This window comes from Tachypleus tridentatus, chromosome 1, assembly GCF_004210375.1.
Source record: "Tachypleus tridentatus isolate NWPU-2018 chromosome 1, ASM421037v1, whole genome shotgun sequence".
Lineage (NCBI taxonomy): Eukaryota > Metazoa > Arthropoda > Merostomata > Xiphosura > Limulidae > Tachypleus > Tachypleus tridentatus.
In genome coordinates, this window is record NC_134825.1 from 56024368 (window position 1) to 56033949 (window position 9582).

The 9582-nt window shown below is 31.5% G+C and overlaps 1 long non-coding RNA gene across 1 annotated transcript; it reads right to left on the reverse strand.

Moving 5' to 3' along the window:
• Positions 1–596: 596 nt before the first annotated feature.
• Positions 597–7728, reverse strand: LOC143249336 (uncharacterized). The gene is made up of 4 exons (XR_013027740.1): positions 7601–7728; positions 6884–6940; positions 3630–3775; positions 597–1568 (listed from the first exon to the last, which is right to left on the reverse strand). It is a non-coding gene; the product is annotated as an uncharacterized LOC143249336 (long non-coding RNA).
• Positions 7729–9582: the final 1854 nt, after the last annotated feature.

The window sequence follows — 9582 nt, forward strand, 5'->3', positions numbered from 1 at the left end:
TGGAGATAGGGGTACAGACGTAGCCTTCCCTTCCCCTCCAAAGAGTGGAAGGGGACACCAAATTGCAGTTTGGTGAGCCATCTGTAGAATCAAGCGGGTTAAATTCATATATGTAAATTACGTCACAGTGTAGAACTATCAACTCAACTGGAGACTCACGCGACGTCAGTCCTTTTGTGCCCTCCCAAGCCTTTGGTGAAAATATTTGCTTACTAGGAGTTAGTACAGTTATCAGAAGTGCCTTGAAAATGGTTTTCTGTTTCTCACAAAAAGAAAACTAATGTTAGTCACCAAAACAGTGGTCAAATTTACACATTACATGCTTGCAGGTCAAGCTAAAGGAGTTTTGTTAAATATTCCAGGTAATCAGTTGTCAAATGCAGAATAACAACCGAATGTTCAAGAATGCATTTAGGCCTTAAGGTATTTTATATATCAGGCTGATTATCAATGCACAAAAAGAAATCAGGGTGAATAATACTTTATTTTTATATTGTAATACTTGCTTATTTGTAAAAAAGAAAATCAAATAGTATTTTCTGGCGAAAACTGATGGAGGATTTTTTATTTATTGGTTTAAAAAGAAACTAAAAAATTATAAATTTGAAAATCATCAAAACATTGTTCTCAGCCTTGTTATTTTAATGAATGGTAAGATACTACTTTTTTCACGAAATTTAGTATGGTAGTAAAAACAGATGTTTACAAAATACTTCATCACTTTGAAGACAGTAACTTTTTGTATTTTACTCATGAAAATAAAATGTTTATCGTTATTACAACAAATATTATGGCTTCAGTCCGTAATTATAGTTAATGAAAAAGAACACAATAAAAACAAGTAAAACTAGGTTTCAAACATTAACAATCTAATTACTGCACGAGAATAGATTTAACAGCTATAATAAATACAATTCGTGTATATTATGTAATGAAATACAATACATTTGTGCAGTTTGTATTCATAAGACGGCTGTTATGGGTATTAAAACTTTAATCAAAATAAAGTAAAGAACAACGTTTCGACATTCTTAGGTCATCTATAGGTAAGCAAAGAAAGTTAAATTGCAAGTGGGTTTCTTGTCATCATGAATTAATGCAGTGTATAACACGAAATCGGTAATGTGTCACAATGTACTTGCTTTCTTATTGGATTATTATATTTATATTAAATTGCGAACTCTAATTGGTATACGAGTCGTGATAAGGTATGTTACAATTTAGTGTTAAAGTTTTTAAAATATATCATCGTTTACTTTGAATAAATAAACAAAAATGCTCATATACGATCCTTAGTGGAAAGTTATATTGTGCTGCCATCTATTGATGTTATATGAAGGTTTTCCTTCCGTGTTTGTGTAATTATTATATTTTATTTTGATCAATTAAAAAATTAGTCAATGTATTAAAAGTAGAGAAACTTAAAGTATTATTTGACATTTTTTATATTTTAAAATTTAGATTTTTTTCTTAGGTTTTCGTACACTGTGGCCATTATTCTTCTTCATCTCAATTACTTCCTGACGGGTCAGTAAGTTCTGAACGGCAAAATCCGAGCCTCGATTCGTCTAAAACAAAAATCACAATATAAATGTCGATAGTAAAGGTGTAATGCTCTATCTTTGCTTTCAATTTCTAAGAAGTGTATGTTACTAAAGATGATAATCTATATATGTGTCGAGGTTTGAAATAAAATTTATTCCTTGTACAGTTTCTGTTTTTAAATTATTACTTCTGACCAAATTCAGCACCACCGGCAAACAAAACCCACGGTTACAAGAGTATCAACTAGCATTTATAAACACTTATGGGTGAAAGTAAAGAGGAATCTAATAAAATATCAATCATACTAGATCTGCTAAATCTGGTGCTTATAAGGCCTTTCGCTAAGACCAAGATTCGTCAGGCCGACTGGGATACAATAGATATAGCAGTGGTCGAGACATTGTTTACATTAATTACTTAAATAACAAATGCTTCAATATAAGTTAGGTTTAGCTGGTGAGCTGTAATTTTTTTCTGTTTTAAGTCGTTACAAATAGGAATTCCGTTTTTGATTTTTATTAGCACCAATTAACAGCACACATGGGAGATACAAATTTTATTAAATCAATTTCATAATTTTTAAAACAGTATGCAAAGTTAAATAACGTACAGAGTATTAAAATAGTTTGTTTTCTGCAAATATTACGTTACTGCTTTCTAAAGAAATAAGTAAAAGAAAATCGCTACTAACACTTATCTTGATATAAATTTTAGTCTATAAATTTATTGATCAAACCTTTAAGGACAAAACCTTAAACTACAAAACACAAAGTGAACTTATGTCCTGGTAAAAGAACAAAACGAAACGTATTTTTGAACTTGAGTCGCACCTCAAGTCACCCAGATCAGAGACTCCTAAGTTTAAGGTATTGTTATCCCTAATTTCAAATTACTCATCATAAGGATTCTACGTCGCATCCATAGATAAAAGTGCGTATCAAGTTTGTTTATTTTTGAATTTCGCGCAAAGTTACACGAGGGTTATCTCCGCTAGCCGTCCCTAATTTAGCAGTGTAGTAGAGGGAAGGCAGCTAGTCATCACCACCCACCGTCTACTCTTGAGCTACTATTTTACCAACGAATAGTGGAATTGATTGTACATTATAACGCCCCTACGGCTGAAAGGGCTAGCATGTGTGGTGCGACGGGGATTCGAATCCATGACCCTCAGATTACGAGTCGAATGCCTTAACCCACCTGGCCATGCCGGGCCACATAGCAGGTTCCATATATATATTGTCCACGACCTCTGATGAAAAAGTATAAATGCTATATACGGCCACAAGCAATGATAAAAAAGTTATTATTATTATTAGTATTTCTCTGTATTTTTGTAACCATGTGAATAGAACGTAATGGTGTTTATAATCGCCTTTCGTTTAAATTTTTTAACTAGTTTCTCAGGAATGACAAAATAAGTGAAAGTGAAACGAAAACGTAAGATTATTCTAAGTAGCAGAGTTATGGTCATTGTGAAATGTTTCATATTTATCACTCACATGCAACGTCAAGCGATTGTTTATTATTTTCTAATAACAATATGAATAATCAATGATTTATCATAACAATTAATCTTAACTGATTCAAATAAAAAGGCATAAGGAACTCGACTTGATATACAACTAAGATATTTATCTTTGGTTTGGGAATAATCCACAAAGCTGCTCGAGGGCTATCTACGAGCAGTGAATAGTTTGAAAGTGATAGAATAGATGGCAGAGAGCTGGACAACACTACATACGCCATCTATTGACCAACCACCTCACGACTAAAAGAACAAGCATGTTTGTTGACGAGATTCGAACCCTCTCAGATTGCGAGTCATATGCCCTTATCGCCAGTCGAGTTTTATGTATTTTCATTATTCATTTGTTTGGTGACTTGATCCTACTTTTAATTACAACTTCTAAAATTTCCTGCAGAGACTGAAACTTTTCTCAACGTTTTTAATAAACGTTTGACGTAAATACAGCAACAAGAAATTATATGTATATAATCAGAACGCTAAATTATGGTGCTTAAAATTTAATCATCACATTTAATGAATGGTTCTCTCCTTAACAAAAAAAAGAAATATTACTCACCCTTTACATTTTGTTTTCTAAACATGAATAAAGGCAGTTCTATCCAACTTTACCAATAATTCTCAGTGCCGTTTCAATAGTATCAATTGATATTCTAATGTATTCTCGATTTTTACGTCTTCAGGATGAATTGACACCAAAGTGTTCTGTTTAAAATGAAAAACAAAAACGAAAATCAACAAAAATCTATAGAAATAAAAATTAAACATTCTTAAATTGGCATTAAGAAGCATAATGCAAAATGTAAAAATGTAGTTTTTATTTACATTAGAAAATAGCATTTCTTTAATGGTTCATGGTTAGTCATGACAAAAATCACGTTCATATCAATTCATTTCTATTTTTCATAAAAAACACACTTCTAAATTCAAATAAAAATTAAGGAGTTGTCTTGTTTTAGTATAACCTGTGTTATAAATATAACATTGTATACCTATGTGATAATAAATAAGTTTAAAAAAACGTGTTTTAAAGTACACTTCTAATTGTCACATGATTTGTTCAACCTTAAATTTTGTAGAGCTTTCTTAATATCCCTGTGCTTGTCATTTCCAGAAAGGGAACCACATTAATTAAATCTATTAGCGAAAGAACCTGGACAGTTTAGGACTTTTAGGTTGATATATTTTAAATGAATAAGTTAGTATGTGTATTTTGAACCGATTAGAGCTTCTTTTGGTTTATGCGAATGAATCACAACTAATGAGAGTGATTTCATTTTTGGCATACATTACGATTTTGGTGATGGTGGTGTAAGGGGACACTGAAACCTTGTAAGTGTCTTGAACGTTAGTATGATTTAAAGAAATTAATAAATAAACCTAAAGTAAATACGTAGTTTGAGATAACATAGCATAAAGACAAGCGCATAAAATTTATGATGAAAGTAGAAATAGTAATCCAATTTTAAAGTTAAAATCGTTTCTAAATTAAGATATCTTCTGTTCCATCACGAACTTCTTTAATAAAAAGAAATCTTTTAACAACGGAGACTTTTGATTTCTTAAAAATGACGAGTTTGATTTGGTTTGTTTTAGATTTCGCGCCAACCTACACGAGGGTTATCTGCGCTAGCCAACTTTAATTTAGCAGTGTAAGACTAGAGGGAATGCAGCTAGTCATCACCAACCACTGCTAACTCTTCGGCTACTCTTTTACCAACGAATAGTTGGATTGACCGTCACTTTATAACGTCCTCATGGCTGAAAAGGCGAGCATGTTTGGTGTGGTGGGGATTCGAACCCGCGACCCTTAAATTACGAGTCAAGTGCCTTAACTACCTCTCCATGTTCGGCTATTTTTGACGGGCTATACGTTTATAATAAAAGAAAGTGTCTGTGATTTCTATTTGGAATATAAGAAAACACTTCTTTTCTATGTGATTTTTTGCTAGCTTTCTTGATTAAAAAAATGCGTATGCGTGCACTCACGTAAATAAGATATGTAATAATAACAAAAAGCTATACACACTCGGGGTCCACTTAGTATGAGTGTAAAATTTCAGATTTCTAGGTTGTTTTTTTTTCTTGGCGATCACACACACATAATGCCCTTTTTTATTTTTAGTAGCTGGTTAGAGCTTCTTAGTTTGATTATTTCAAAAATGTAAATGCAGCAACATTAATTGATACAAAACAGCGAAATTTACATTATTAATCGAAAGTCTTCGGGTTCTGGTGCGTATAAACAAAGACACTAATTAAAAGAGTTAGAATTGTGAAAATAGTGAAATGTTTTAAGGAAATTGATTAGGCTCTAATTGGTGACTAATTCAAGTTGTGTTGTAGAAGATTTATAGAAAGTAATCTTCTAATGTTACATGCTCTGATTAGAGTTTAATTCGTAGAAGCTACTTCCATGCGTTTGATGGAACATAATGTTATTAGAAATAACCAAAGAGCATTTCTGAAAGTGCGACTCGTTTAATTTAGGTGTTATATCCTAATTTTAATCACGAAATTAGTCTTCAGAAGGTATAGGAAGTGAAGCAAATCAGCCAGACAACAAACCATGATGGTTGTTCTACTTATTCAGCTTTCAATCTTTCTTATAGGTATTTCGACTGGAACGTAGGTGGCAACATTTCCTGTCCAAGTCTCTACCCTTCTTCTGTTGTGTTGGTCGTCTTTGTTGAAATAATTTACGTAATGTCCGATCAATCCTTAGTTAATCTTTAACGTAACGAATTTGCGATTCAAGGTACTACCGTTACTAAACATTTTCTGGATAAAGTAAATCATGTCTTCCATTGTGGATACTATTAGTGTTGAGTATCATGAACCGCAATCTCGCTAATTCTGTATATTTGTTTCAAATAAGTAGTTTTGTAGGATCAAGTCTTTGGTCGTGGAATTGAAGTTCACCATGAACCAATGTTTGCATCAGGAGAGTATCCAATACTACACGGTGTGCGTGTAGGGAATTTCCAAAAAAACGTGGACCTTTTGTTAGAAACAAAAAGGTTTAAGGACTTATATGAAAGCAAAGTGCTTATTAACCCTATTCCTGTTATGTGGATCACAGCTGATTCACAGGACATAATGCTAAAGTGACCGAGTATTATATGTGATACACACCTCTGTTTATTTCATACACAGCTGATGCTGTTGAACATGGAAATAGAAACTGGTTGTTTTGGTTCAACGTGTTAGGTCTATAAAGAACTTCACCTGACCGTCAGGTGTTTTGTGTGACGCTCAAAACACATGTAAATGATGATAGTTTAAGTTACTTTTACTCAGGAGAAAATGTTAACGTAGTAGTTTTAATTTCAAAAACTCTCCCTTCTGCTCTCTTTAAGTGATACTAGAAGGATCTGATTTATTCAAACATCCTTGTGTAAGTAGTCAAATAAGCATATCCGAAAAAAAAAACAACCAACAACAATTAGTGACCTAACACAGGAAATGATTAAAAGATAAGAAAAATAGTCGTTCTAGTTTTTTAAATATTGGGTGGTCATTTGCCCCTCTTTAAAAACGCTTATTTTTACATGCACAAAATTCACGGAGATATCGGAGACTAAATCTTGAGTATTACGTAAAAGTCACTTTAGAATCGGGATAAAAACAATCAAATAAAAACCTGAGTACAATAATTTATCATAGAACAATGTTAGCTTAACGTGTCATTGTTGGCTGACGAATTGATGACTATATATATGTATTTTGGTAAGCTTAAAATATAAAGAATAATTCCCCATGAAATTACATTTATTTATATTAATATATACGGATATGTTTCTCAATACTTACAATAGCACAATTAGCTACAAGTTCTTCTGTAAGTTCTTTCGTTACATATATCATAGTCTGTAAAAGAATGAGAGATTTTTAATTCATCAACAAAATATTAATAAACAGTGGAAAATGTATCTCTGTAATACATAAAATAACAAGACTTATCGTATCATTTTCGTTAGCATTACAATTTGTATACCATTTTTATTATCTATATTAACCAGATATGTAACTGGTTTACTTTTTTTGATAATATTTTCACATAATGGTATGCAGAATATCTTTTTATAGTCTTTTCACCTATCAGCAGATCAGTCTTTTCACAGTGACTCAGCCGTAACTTAAAGACTTATAACTCTATAATTCGATGTTTGATTCTTGGGTTGAGTTTAGTACAGATATACAAATATGCAGCTTTGCGCTAGTAAAACTGTGCACATTAATTTCTGAATAATTGCCACGAATATATAAAGTGACAACACCATGTCACGAGCATGTTAGTTCACAGTCCACTCTTCACTATCAGCATAATAAGGGTTATTCAACTTGTTTACAAGCAAGCAAAGCTTATAACTCAAGTTATCTTTATTTAATAGTAACTAGACAAATTTATATTTATTTTGAGTGATAATTGAAACTTTTCTTAAACTACATTGGTAAAATTTAGCTACAATAAACGAAAAGTAAAACCCATCTTTAATAAATAACGTTAGGTTAAAATAAAATACTTACATTTTCACAAGGAAGAAGATGATGTATTTCGGAACTATGTCTTGGATCGTCTTGGCTACTATTTTCATGTAAGATTCGATCATAGCTGCTAATTGATCCACTTGACTCTTTATGTTTGGATCGTTCAGTAACTGAAAGTAATTGAGAAATATTTTAAAATTCTCTAATATATTTTTCTTTTGTTCAAAGGTAACAATGTGCGTAAACTTTGCTAAAAGAGGTAAGAACATATCAAACCAGTCCTGAAGCTCATAAAATGTCGCATAACATACACAAAGTATCACTGTAAAAATTATCTTGAATTAGCTTAGATGATAGGATAAAATCATATTTGAAGTCGACATGTAGGTAAGACATCTTTAGTTCATTTAACGTTCTTATCTTAAAAAAAAAAAAACACCATTAACTTATAAGAAAGTTTACAACTGAATATAAAACCAATAGCAAGACATGCTTCAGATGAATGGAAATACAAGTTTGTCATGATATAAACGACTGTTAGTGTAAATATTATTAATTATATTGTTTTGTAAATGAATATTTTATGATTGTTTAGTTATTATTATGAGAGAGTTATAAAAGCAGTCGATTATCGGAAGTTGTGTCAGCAACTCATTGATGTCGAAGATATAGCAAACAGATAATTTAGTAATAAACATATAAATATTATGAGATGAGTGGTAAAATGTATTGCTATTTTTGGTTGGTTTTTTGTTTCTTTTTTTCAATATGACAGAACTATCTTTTTCCTTAGCGTCCATTTGTGTTTTCCAGTGTTTATTGTTTCAGTATTTGATGTTTGAGTTTTCGCTATATTATTTTTGTAAATGATTTTATATTCCTGAGTTGTTGTAAAAGCTCTTTTGCACGTGCTTCTTGATTAATGTAGTTACTGGGGTTCTCGTTCTTCAACCAATGTTCCCATGTCTTCATGATATAGACACATTTACTGGTGATACCCTACAAGCGACCTTACTTTAGAAAGTACTTTTATCTTTGAAAAGAAAAGAAAATGTGCTTATTTTCATCGATTTGAATATCACTTTTAGGTTGCCTTGTGGATAAACTGATTGCAAATGGCACTTTTCCTTTAAGTTTGACACGATGAGAACCAGTGATGGTGACACTAGGGTGATAGGACATTTAGGAAGGTAGAATCTTGGGAGTGTAAATTTTAAGATGTTCAAAAATACTTTTGTTGATGAATGCTAGAGAAGAGACATTTTTAATTTAGTATTTTTCTTGTACTGATTACTTTATTATAAAAATTACTGTAAGAATTGGTAAGTTCAAAATATCTTTTAATTAGTTCATTTATTAGATTAATTTTGTAGCATAAAGGTGTGTACGTACAGACCAGAAAATATTTGTTTGTGATGAAAACTCATATCGAAACTATTGACCTAGCAAAAGATTAAGGATGGCTAAGAAAAAGAAAAACTCTGTTAATTAAAAAAAATAAAATATAGCTAAGCAATGAACTAACGCCACCACACCACTGCATCTTAAACTATGATTGACTCGATCTTTATCGTGGTTTACACAGATAATCTTCAAATTACTCATATATGTTTCATAACATTATGTGTTCTGAAATCCGTTTACGGGTGCAACTACCTAAGTGGTTGAATCATGTCCTCAAAACAACAATAAAAAACTTGACAGTTATTTAGTTTTTAAACGAAAGATCTAACACTTTTCTAAACTGAGGTGTTCAGGGATATTTTTTGTTCTCTACTGATAAAATTGTTTGCTGTTTGAATAAATCCTTCATTATGTCTATAGAACCTGTCTTATTATACAAATTACGTATGTAGATGTTTTAATTAGCACACATTTCTCAGTTTGACAGCACTAAATGAATTAGTATTCCAGCTTAATAATAATTATGTTACTGTTACGAAAAATGCAAAAATAATTGCCCAAGCCTATGTATCATTTGTGTTACATTTGTTTTCAGTTACACCAAGAAGCTATCAAAC